This window comes from Moschus berezovskii, chromosome 4 (genome assembly GCF_049115385.1).
Source record: "Moschus berezovskii isolate FMDL1 chromosome 4, NW_MosBer_1.0, whole genome shotgun sequence".
Classification (NCBI taxonomy): Eukaryota; Metazoa; Chordata; class Mammalia; order Artiodactyla; family Moschidae; genus Moschus; species Moschus berezovskii.
The window spans coordinates 26,597,211-26,609,714 of record NC_142463.1 but is presented as its reverse complement, the minus strand read 5'-3'; the positions used below and the strand labels follow the sequence as shown (position 1 = coordinate 26,609,714).

General features: G+C 37.5%; 1 protein-coding gene across 2 annotated transcripts in view; it reads left to right on the top strand.

Annotated features, from left to right (window-relative positions):
- NRDC (nardilysin convertase) overlaps window positions 1-12,504 on the top strand; it is a 112,592-nt gene that overhangs the window by 70,065 nt on the left and 30,023 nt on the right. The gene's annotated exons all lie outside the window — the stretch shown is intronic.

Here is a 12,504-nt window from a genome sequence, read left to right as displayed (position 1 = left end):
ACACAGGTCATTTGTTGTGTGGCAGTTGTTCATCTGTGTGGTCATTTCATCTGTGGATCCCTTTGATCTCTTTGATAAATATTCATGGAGAGCTTATATTTTGGGAATTCAAATATTGTGAATACATTTTACAGGGTAATATGAAGTGATTACTATTTATAGTGTTAGAAATAGTGTGCTTTGTGCTTTCACGGTAAGAAAAGCATTTGTCTTGATTGGAATAGGACAAGGAAGGCTTTATGGGTATAATAAATTTGAATTGAATTCAGTATTAAAAAAATAGGTAAGGTTTAGACATTCTAAGTATTAGGAAGCACATAAGTAAGGAACTCTGGGGTACTGTGAAAAAGGAAGTGGTCTTTTCATGTCTATAGCATAGGGTATAGGAAAGGATGAAAGGAAAGGTAATAAGTTTAAAGCAGGGTTTTTAAAAAACCCTTTTTGTGTCTTGGATCCCTTTGGAATCTCTTGAATCCTTTGGACCCCTCCTCAGAAAAATCTCTTATCTCTTCATTTTTTTAAACTCTCAGAAATACTGCCCTAGTAGTACAGTGATCACTGGTACATCCCTCATCCTAGGTTTACTAGTTCTTAATATGTTGCCATATTTTCTTTCTTCTTTCTCTCTCATGCCTCTTATTTATGTGTGTGTGTATGTGTTTTTTGGAGGTTTCATAATTACAGACATCATGATACCTCTTACCATGCATCTGCTACTTACAAATGTATTCTTATATAACCTCATGAAAATTGTAACGCTCAGAAAATTTATCATTGAAACAATACTGTTAAATATTACACAGACCGTAGAATAATGGGTTTTTTTGTTTTGTTTTTATATTTTTTATTTAAGTATAGTTGATCTATATTATTTAAGTATAGTTGATCTATAGTATTATGTGTTAGTTTCAGATGTGCAGCAAAGTGATTCAGTGATATATATGTATCTATATATTGTATATATCAGATTATTTTCCATTGTAGGTTATTATAAAATATTGAATATAGTTCATTGTGCTATACAGTGAGTCCTTGCTGCTTATCTCTTTTTTGTATAGTAATTTGTATCTGTATCTATACTCCTAATTTATCCCACCTGCGCCCCCCCATCCCTTTTGCCTTTGGTAACTATAAGTTTGTTTTCTATGTTTGCGAGTCTGTTTTTGTTTTGTTTATAGATTCATTTGCGTTTAGATTGCCCATATAAATGATACACAATATTTGTTCTTCTCTATCTGACTTACTTCACTTAGTATGATACCTTTAGGTCCAACCACATTGTTGCAGATGGCAGTATTTCATTCTTTTTAATGACTGTAATATTCCAGTATGTGTGTCTGTGTGTGTATATCACATCTTCTTAAACCAGTCATCTGTTAATGGGTACTTGGGTTGTTTCTGTCTTGGCTATTATAAATGGTGCTACTATGAACATTGGGGTGCATTCATCTTTTAAATTGGGGTTTTCATCTTTTCCAGATAAATGGCTCAGGAGAGGGATTGCTGGATTATATGGTAGCTCAGTTTTTAGGTTTTAAAGGAACCTCCATCAGTTTCTGTAATGGTTGCACCTCTTTACATTCCCAGCAGCAGGGTCGGAGGGTTCCTTTTTATAGAATACTGTTTTTAAATGCATAAGATAAAATGCAGTAGGTTGCAAAGGAATATGGAAATAAAGTACTCAAAATAGTAATAGTAATAGTAATTGATACATTATTAAATAACAAGATCTAATGGTAGATCTAATAATTATTACAACTTTAAGTAGCAGTGAGTGTGCAATTTTGAGATATCTACAGTTGTATTGTGATTTCTGTTGATTGTAGTCACAGATGCTGATAATATTACTATGATTTTTTACCTATATACTCATAAATGAGTAAAAATGCTAAGTTATAGTTTAATGAAAATATGTAATTTTTTCTCGGTCAAATTCTTGCTTCCCACCCTCCCTGATTTTGTCCACTGATATCTTGTGGAAGGTATCTGTGGACCCTTGATTAAGAGCCCTAATTTAGAACCAGTTCATAGAACATTTTGAAGTCTGCCTTTTTGGATCATCATTAGAAACAATTCCCTGTGTATCTGCTACAAGTCAAGAAGCCTTAAGTTCATGAGGACAAGGTTGTAAAAGCTATAAGCTTCCACTTGCTGTTGATTCTATGCAGTCTGCTCTATATGATTGAAGTCATTTGAAATAGAAATCTTATTCTATGAAAACAGAGAGCTGTTGTGATTTATATTGTCCATTTGATGGTCCTATAGACATAATCTCTAAATAGATTGATATGCCTAGAACCCACAAGTCCTTCCATCAACCTTAACAGTTGATGGAAAAAAACCTGATTTTTTTTCAATGTTCTTGTCAGCTGTTGTGGCAGCATGTGGGCTAGAACTGTGTTAGGGAAAGAGTGGGAGTAAGAATTGTGGGCCTGTGTAAGTAATACCCACATTCCTTTTTTAGGGATTGGATTTTTAGCATTAGTTGAGTAACATTTTCTTTCTGTCCCTCTAGTTCCTTCTTAACGAGACATTTCAAGATGCCTTTACTGTAGCTCCCATTTTGTAGCTCATTTTTTTTACCTTTAGTGCAGTGTTACTGAATGCTTGTCTTAATTTTAAAACATGAATTCAAAAGATTTTAGATTAAAACCTAATCAGAACAAAGAACAAATGTGAATGGTTCGTATATCTGAACTGCTAAATTTTAACTCACGTAGCTCAGCTTATTTCAGCTTTTATATATTTCTGTTTTACTAACAAAGTTGACCTATCTTCAGATATTTTTGTTTTCATCAGTAAAGACAAATAGAAATGCTCTTTCAGACTGTTTAAACCAGTCTTTTATAACTGAGAAATTTAAAAATAATTTTTATTTCAGATGGGACTTTGGACTCAGCATATATAAATACATATAATGTGTAATACAATTAGGAGTGTAAAATGGTGCAGCTGCTTTAGAAAACAGTGACCTCCTTAAAAAGTTTTGCATAGAGATACCCTACAAGCCAGCAGTTACTGGCTTACAGGTATATACCCAAGAGAATTGAAAATGTATGTCCACACAAATACATGTACACTTGTGTTCACAGCAGCATTATTTGTTATAACCAAAATGTGGAAACCAAATGTCCTTCACTGAATGAATGGCTAAACAAAATGTAGAATTTTCATACTGTGGAATATTATTCAGCATAAAAAGGAATTAAGTACTAATTCATTCTACAACATGCATGAACTTTGAAAACACTATGCTAAGTGAAGGAAGCCAGACACCACAGGTCACGTGTTATATGATTCACTTTATATGAAATATCCAGGAAAGGTAAATTGTAGAGCCGGAACACAGATTGATGGTTTTCAGCAGCTAGGGGTTTTGAGTAACTGGGAACAATTGCTTAGTGGATATGGAAGTTTCTGTTTGGACTGATGAAAATATTCTGAATCTAGAACTATCAGCAGATATAAATGATGATTATACAACTTTATAAATATACCAAAACCCACTGAGTAATATACTTTATTTTAAATTGTATACCTTAAAAGTAGATTTTATGGTATGTGAATTTTATCTTTAAAAAAAATAAAGGATAACATTCAAGTGTTTTCTTCTAGTACTTTCTGCATTGCCTTGGCACTGAAGATCTACTTTCAACCCGGGTCCTGTTTTTGCATAGGAAATATTTGAGTCACTCAATTTAGTAGCATTCTGATTGTTAACTTAAAGTTAACTTATAAATAAGTAGCTGGTAAAAATAACTGGTTAAAAAATTTAGAACACAGAGAGGGAATCATTTTATTTCTTTTTCTTCTCTGATTGCTGTATCTGGGACTTCCAAGACTATGTTTAATAATGGTGATGAAGGTGGATACCCTTGTCTTGTTCTTGATCTTAGGGGGAATGTTTTCAGTTTTTCACCATTTAGAGTAATGTTTGCTGTTAAGACTTATCACATATGGCCATTACTTTGTTGAGGTAGGTTCATTCTATGCCCATTTTTAGAAGAGTTTTAATCATAAATGGGTGCTGAATTTTGTCAAAGGCTTTTTCTGCATCTGTTGGGATTATCATATGGTTTTTATCTTTCAATTTGTTAATATGGTGTATCACATTGATTGATTTGCATATATTGAAGAATCCTTGCATCCCTGGAATAAACCCAGCTTGATCATGGTGTATGATCTTTTTGATGTGTTGCTGAATTCTATTTGCTAAAATTTTGTTGAGGATTTTTGCATCTATGTTCATCAGTGATATTGGCCTGTAGTTTTCTTTTTTGGTGTTGTCTTTGTCTGGTTTTGGTATCAGGGTGATGGTGGCCTTGTAGAATGAGTTTGGAAGTGTTCCTTTCTCTGCAATTTTTCGAAAGAGTTTTAGAAGGATAGGCATTAGCTCTTCTTTAAATGACTGATAGAATTCTCCTGTGAAGCCATCTGGTCCTGGGCTTTTGTTTTTTGGGAGATTTCTGATCACAGCTCTAATTTTCTTGAAGAGATCTCTTGTTTTTCGTATTCTGTTGTTTTCCTCTATTTCTTTGCATTGATCACTGAGGAAGGCTTTCTTATCTCTCCTTGCTATTCTTTGGAACTCTGCATTCAGATGCTTATATCTTTCCTTTTCTCCTTTGCTTTTCGCTTCTCTTCTTTTCACAGCTATTTGTAAGGCCTCCTCAGACAGCCATTTTGCTTTTTTGCATTTCTTTTCCATGGGGATGGTCTTGGTCCCTATCTCCTGTACAGTGTCACGAACCTCCATCCAGAGTTCATCAGGCACTCTATCAGCTCTAGTCCCTTAAATCTATTTCTCACTTCCACTGTATAATCATAAGGGATTTGATTTAGGTCATATCTGAAATAGAGGAAAACAACAGAATAGGAAAAACAGGAGATCTCTTCAAGAAAATTAGAGATACCAAGGGAACATTTCATGCAAAGATGGGCTCGATAAAGGACAGAAATGGTATGGACCTAACAGAAGCAGAAGATATTAAGAAGAGGTGGCAAGAATACACAGAAGAACTGTACAAAAAAGATCTTCACGACCAAGATAATCACGATGGTGTGATCACTGACCTAGAACCAGACATCTTGGAATGTGAAGTCAAGTAGGCCTTAGAAAGCATCACTACGAACAAAGCTAGTGGAGGATGGAGTTCCAGTTGAGCTATTTCAACTCCTGAGAGATGATGCTGTGAAAGTGCTGCACTCAATATGCCAGCAAATTTGGAAAACTCAGCAGTGGCCACAGGACTGGAAAAGGTCAGTCTTCATTCCAATCCCAAAGAAAGGCAATGCCAAAGAATGCTCAGACTACTGCACAGTTGCACTCATCTCACACGCTAATAAAGTCATGCTCAAAATTCTCCAAGCCAGGCTTCAGCAATATGTGAACCGTGAACTTCCAGATGTTCAAGCAGGTTTTAGAAAAGGCAGAGGCACCAGAGATCAAATTGCCAACATCCGCTGGATCATGGAGAAAGCAAGAGAGTTCCAGAAAAACATCTATTTCTGCTTCATTGACTATGCCAAAGCCTTTGACTATGTGGATCACAATAAACTGTGGAGCATTCTGAAAGAGATGGGAATACCAGACCACCTGACCTGCCTCTTGAGAAACCTGTATGCAGGTCAGGAAGCAACAGTTAGAACTGGCCATGGAACAACAGACTGGTTCCAAGTAGGAAAAGGAATACGTCAAGGTTGTATATTGTCACCCTGCTTATTTAACTTATATGCAGGGTACATCATGAGGAACGCTGGGCTGGAAGAAGCACAAGCTGGAATCAAGATTGCCGGGAGAAATATCAATAACCTCAGATATGCAGATGACACTACCCTTATGGCAGAAAGTGAAGAGGAACTCAAAAGCCTCTTGATGAAAGTGAAAGAGGAGAGTGAAAAGGATGGCTTGAAGCTCAACATTCAGAAAACAAAGATCATGGCATCTGGTCCCATCACTTCATGGGAAATAGATGGGGAAACAGTGTCAGACTTTATTTTTGCGGGCTCCAAAATCACTGCAGATGGTGACTGCAGCCATGAAATTAAAAGACGCTTACTCCTTGGAAGGAAAGTTATGACCAACCTAGATAGCATATTGAAAAGCAGAGACATTACTTTGCCAAAAAGGTCTGTCTAGTCACGGCTGTGGTTTTTCCCGTGGTCATGTATGGATGTGAGAGTTGGACTGTGAAGAAAGCTGATCGCCAAAGAATTGATGCTTTTGAACTGTGGTGCTGGAGAAGACTTGAGAGTCCCTTGGACTAGAAGGAGATCCAACCAGTCCATTCTAGAGGAGATCAATCCTGGGTGTTCATTGGAAGGACTGATGCTAAAGCTGAAACTGCAATACTTTGGCCACCTCATGCGACGAGGTGACTCACTGAAAAAGACTCTGATGCTGGGAGGGATTGGGGGCGGGAGGAGAAGGGGATGACAGTGAATGAGATGGTTGGATGGCATCACCAACTCGATGGACATGAGTTTGAGTGAACTCCAAGAGTTGGTGATGGACAGGGAGGCCTGGCGTGCTGTGATTCATGGGGTCCCTAAGAGTCGGACGTGACTGAACTGAACTGAACTTGATCACAGCTTCAATTTCAGTGCCTGTAATTGGGTTGTTCGTAATTTCTTCCTGTTTCAATCTTGGAAGAAGACTGTCCATTTCTTCCAGGTTATCCATTTTCTTGCCATATAGTTGTTCATAATACTCTCTTACAATCATTTATATTTCTGCATTGTCTGTTGTAACCTCTCCTTTTTCATTTCTAATTTTGTTGATCTGATTTTTCTCTTTTTCTTGATGAGTCTTGCTAAAGGAGTGTCAACTTTTTTTATCTTCTCAAAGAACCAGCTTTTAGTTTTATTAATCTTTACTATTGTTTCTTTCATTTCTTTTTCATTTATTTCTGCTCAGATCTTTATGATTCCTTTCCTTCTACTAATTTTGGGGGTTTTTTTTTTGTTCTTTTTCCAGTTGTTTTAGGGGTAAAGTTAGGTTGTCTTTTTGAATAGATGTTTTTCTTGTTTCTTAAGGTAGAGTTGTATTGCTATAAACTTCCCTCTGAGAACTGCTTTTGCTGCATCCCATAGGTTTTGAATTGTCGTGTTTTCATTGTCATTTGTTTCTAGAAATTTTTTTATTTCCCTTTTGATTTTTTCCATAATCTGTTGATTCTTTCGTTTCTTTAGGTTATTAAACCTGTTGTTTAATCTCCATGTGTTTGTGTTTTTTCTTGTAATTTATTTCTAGTTTCATAGCATGTGGTCAGAGAAGATGTTTGATACAATTTCAATTTTTTAAAATTTACTGAGGTTTGATTTGTGACCCAGGATGTGGTCTATCCTGGAGAATGTTCCACGTATACTTGAGAAGATGGTGTATTCTTCTGCATTTGGATGGAATGTCCTGAAAATATCAATGAGACCCATCTCCTCTAATGTATCATTTAAGACTTGTGTTTCCTTATTAATTTTCTGTTTTGATGATCTGTCCATTGGTGTGAGTGGGGTGTTAAAGTCTCCTGTTACTGTGTTACTGTCAGTTTCTCCTTTTATGTCTGTTAGTGTTTGTCTCTGGAGAAGGCAATGGCAAGCCACTCCAGTACTCTTGCCTAGAAAATCCCATGGATGGAGGAGCCTGGTAGGCTGCAGTCCGTGGGGTCGCTAAGGGTCGGACACGACTGAGCGACTTCACTTTCACTTTTCACTTTCACACATTGGAGAAGGAAATGGCAACCCACTCCAGTGTTCTTGCCTGGAGAATCCCAGGGACGGGGGACCCTGGTGGGCTTCCGTCTATGGGGTCACACAGAGTCGGACACGACTGAAGTGACTTAGCAGCAGCAGCAGTGTTTGTCTCGTGTATTGAAGTGCTCCTATGTTGGGTACATAGATACTTAAAATTGTTATGTCTTCCTCTTGGATTGATTCCTTGATGATTATGTACTGTCCTTCCTTATCTCTTATAATATCCTTTATTTTAAGATCTGTTTTGTCTGTTATGAGGATTACTACTACAGCTTTCTTTTGCTTCCTGTTTGCATATAATATATTTTTCTGTCCTCTCACTTTCAGTCTATATATGTCTTTATGTCTGAAGTGCATTTCTTGTAGACAGCATACATATGGTCTTGTTTTTGTATCCATTCAGCCAGTCTGTGTTTTTTGGTCGGCGCATTTAATTCATTTACATTTAAAGTAATTATTGATCAATGTTCCTATTGCCATTTTCTTAACTTTGGGGGGTTTATTTTGTAGATCTTTTTCTTCTCTTGTATTTCTTGACTATATAAGTCCCTTTAACATTGTTGTTAACTTTTGCTTTTCTGAAAAGCTTTTTATTTCTTCATCAATTTTGAATGAGATCCTTGCCAGATACAGTAATCTTGGTTGTAGATTTTTCCCTTTCAGTACTTTAAATATATCCTGCCATTCCCTTCTGGCCTGCAGTTTCTGCTGAAAGAATAGTGTTAAACGTATACAAGGGGTTTCCCTTGTATGTTACTTGTTGCTTTTTTCTTGTTTCTTTTAATATTCTTTCTTTGCGTTTTAGTCTTTGTTAGTTTGATTAGTATGTGTCTCCTTGGGTTTATCCTGTATGGGACTCTGCTCCTCTTGGACTTGATTGACTATTTCCTTTTCCATGTTGCAGAAATTTTCAACAATAATCTCTTCAAAAATTTTCTCATACCCTTTCTTTTTCTCTTCTTCTTATGGGGCCTCTATAATTTGAATGTTGGTGCGTTTGATATTGTCCCAGAGGTCTCTGATACTATCTTCCGTTCTTTTCATTCTTTTTACTTTATTCTGCTCTTCAGAAGCTATTTTCACCATTTTATCTTTCAGCTCACTGATTTGTTCTTCTGTTTCAGATATTTTGCTATTGATTCCTTCTAGAGTATTTTTAATTTCAGTAATTGTGCTGTTTGTCCTATGTTTATTCTTTAATTCTTCTAGGTCTTTGTTAATTGATTTTTACATATTCTCCATTCTGTTTTCAACGTTTTTGATCATCTTTACTGTCATTATTCTGAATTCTTTTTCAGGTTCAGTTCAGTTCAGTTCAGTCGCTCAGTCATGTCCGACTCTTTGCGACCCCTTGAATCACAGCACTCCAGGTCTCCCTGTCCATCACCAACTCCCGGAGTTCACTCAAACTCATGTCCTTCGAGTTGGTGATGCCATCCAGCCATCTCATTCTCTGTCGTCCCCGTCTCCTCCCACCCCCAATCCCTCCTAGCATCAGACTCTTTTCCAGTGAGTCACCTCGTCACATGAGGTAGCCAAAGTATTGGAGCTTCAGCTTTAGCATCAGTCCTTCCAATGAACACCCAGGATTGATCTCCTCTAGAATGGACTGGTTGGATCTCCTTGCAGTCCAAGGGACTCTCAAAGAGTCTTCTCCAGCACCACAGTTCAAAAGCATCAATTCTTTGGCGATCAGCTTTCTTCACAGTCCAACTCTCACATCTGTACATGACCACGGGAAAAACCATAGCCTTGACTAGACAGACCTTGGTTAGCAAAGTAATGTCTCTGCTTTTTAATATACTATCTAGGTGGGTCATAACTTTCCTTCCAAGGAGTAAGCGTCTTTTAATTTCCTGCCTGCAATCAGCATCTGCAGTGATTTTGGAGCCCAAAAAAATAAAGTCTGACACTGTTTCCACTGTTCCCCATCTATTTCCCATGAAGTGATGGGACCAGATGCCATGAACTTCGTTTTCTGAATGTTGAGCTTCAAGCCAAAATTTTCGCTCTCCTCTTTCACTTTCATCAAGAGGCTTTTGAGTTTCTCTTCACTTTCTGCCATAAGGGTGGTGTCATCTGCATATCTGAGGTTTTTCAGGTAGTTTGCCTGTTTCCTCTTCATTTATATGGACTTCTGTGTTTCTAGTTTGTTTCTTCATTTGTGTTGTATTTCTCTGCCTTTTCATTATTATTATTTTTTTTTAACTTACTGTGTTTGAGGTCTCCTTTTCCCAGGCTTCAGGGTTGAATTTTTTCTTCCTTTTGGTTTCTGCCCTCGTAAGGTTGGTCCAGGGATTTGTGTAAACTTCATATCGAGTGAGAATTGTGCTGGTTTTTTTTTTTTTTCCCCTCTGATGGGCAAGGCTGAGTGAGGTCGTAATCCTGGCTGTTGCTGATTGGGTTTGTATTTTTGTTTTGTTTGTTGTTTAGATGAGGCGTCCTGTACAGGGTGCTACTTGTGGTTGGGTGATGCTGGGTTTTATATTCAGCTGGTTTCCTTTGTGTGACTTCTCACTATTTGAGAAGGAAATGGCAACCCACTCTAGTGTTCTTACCTGGAGAATCCCAGGGACGGGGGAATCTGGTTGGATGCCGTCTGTGGGGTCACACAGAGTCGGACACGATTGAAGTGACGCAGCTGCAGCAGCAAGGTTAGTTCTCTGGTAGCCTAGGGTCTTGGAGTCAGTGCTCCCACTCCAAAGGCTCAGGACTTGATCTCTTCATCTAGGACTGATGAGATGAAAACGACCTCTTTGTTTTTCAGACCTCCTGTTGTAGTTATTTCCAAAATCTGATCACTACATCTTCAGTTTCTCTGCATCCCACATGCCTCGGGAACCACAGTTCCTCTATTAAGGGAGTAATTTTAAACAATAATATTACTTGAAGGCGTGGGAGCTAAGTGAAATAGGCAAAGGAGATGAAGACATGCAGACTTTGAGCTATAAAGTACATAAGTCATGGGGATGTAATATACAGCATAGGGAATATAGTCAGTGACATTATAGTAACTTTGTAGGGTGACAGATGGTAACGAGACTTCCTATGGTGATCATTTTGTAGTATGTGAAACTATGGACTCACTATGTCAGATGCCTGAAACTAATATATATCAATTATACTTCAAGGGAAAAAAAGTACCTTAACTTACACACATACACACACATTACTAGTACTTTAGTGACTCATCAACATGATGATTGAGGAGGGGCAAAAAAGGCTAACGATACTTTTTTTTCCCATACTTTTTCCATATTCTATTTTAATGTGATAATGTAGTAGTTAGCATATACCTATGATTTCTGATTTGATACATTCATGTCTCATTTCTCCTCCATGAATGTAGTAAGCTTTATTTCTCTTTCTGTCTTCTGTTCCATGAGAGAACAACCAGATTGTCTAGGAAAGGACTAGGCAGTATAGTATTTTGGGAGAGTGTTCACTGCTGTGTTAAGAGGCCTGAGCTCTAGTGTTTATTCTGCCTGTCACTTATTGTGTGCTCTGGAGCAAGTCACCTAATTAATCTGAGTAATTTCCTCATGTAAAATGAAGGAATAGAGCCACTTGGTGTCTAAAGGACATTTCAGTTAAGATTCCATGCATTTGAGTGCTCAGAAAATACTAGAATTGGTTGTTTTCCTCTGCAAAAGTATTTCCATTCATAGGTTATAGAACTTTTAGTCATTATTTCAGTTTTATTTATTCATTTTTTAAAATTAAAAAAATTATTTTTCCAGTTTTTTATTTTTGTTCCTTTTTTAAAATTTAATTGGAGGCTAATTACTTTACAATATTGTGGTGGTTCTTGCCATACATTCATGTGAATCAGCCATGGGTGTACATATGTTCCCCATCCTGACCTTCACTCCCACCTTCCTCCCCATCCCATCACTCAGGGTCATCCCAGTCCACCAGCCCTGAGCACCCTGTCTCATGCATTGAACCTGGACTGGCGATCTATTTCACATGATAATATAATGTTTCAATGCTATTCTCTCAAATCATCCCACCCTTGCCTTCTCCCACAGAGTCCAAAAGTCTGTTCTTTACATCTGTCTCTTTTGCTGTCTCGCATATAGGATCATCATTACCATCTTTCTAAATTCCGTATATATGCATTAGTATACTGTATTGGTGTTTTTCTTTCTGGCTTTACTTCGCTCTGTATAATAGCTCCAGTTTCATCCACCTCATTAGAACTGATTCAAATGCATTCTTTTTAATAGCTGAGTAATATTCCATTGTGTGTATGTACAACAGCTTTCTTATCCATTCGTCTGCCAATGGACATCTAGGTTACTTCCATGTCTTAGCTGTTGTAAGCAGTGCTGCAATGAACATTGGGGTACATGTGTGTCTTTCAATTCTGGGTTCCTCTGTGTGTATGCCCAGCAGTGGGATTGCTGGGTCATATGGCAGGTCTATTTCCAGTTTTTTAAGGACTCTCCACACTGTTGTCCATAGTTTGAACTAGTTTGCATTCCCACCAACAATATAAGAGGGTTCCTTTTTCTCAGCACCCTCTCCAGCATTTATTGTTTGTAGACTTTTGGATAGTAGCCATTCTGACTAGTGTGAGATGGTACCTCATTGTGGTTTTGATTTGCATTTCTCTGATAATGAGTGATGTTGATCATCTTTTCATGTGTTTGTTAGCCATCTGAATGTCTTCTTTGGGGAAATGTCTGTTTAGTTCTTTGGCCCATGTTTTGATTGGGTCACTTATTTTTCTGGAATTGAGCTGCAGGAGTT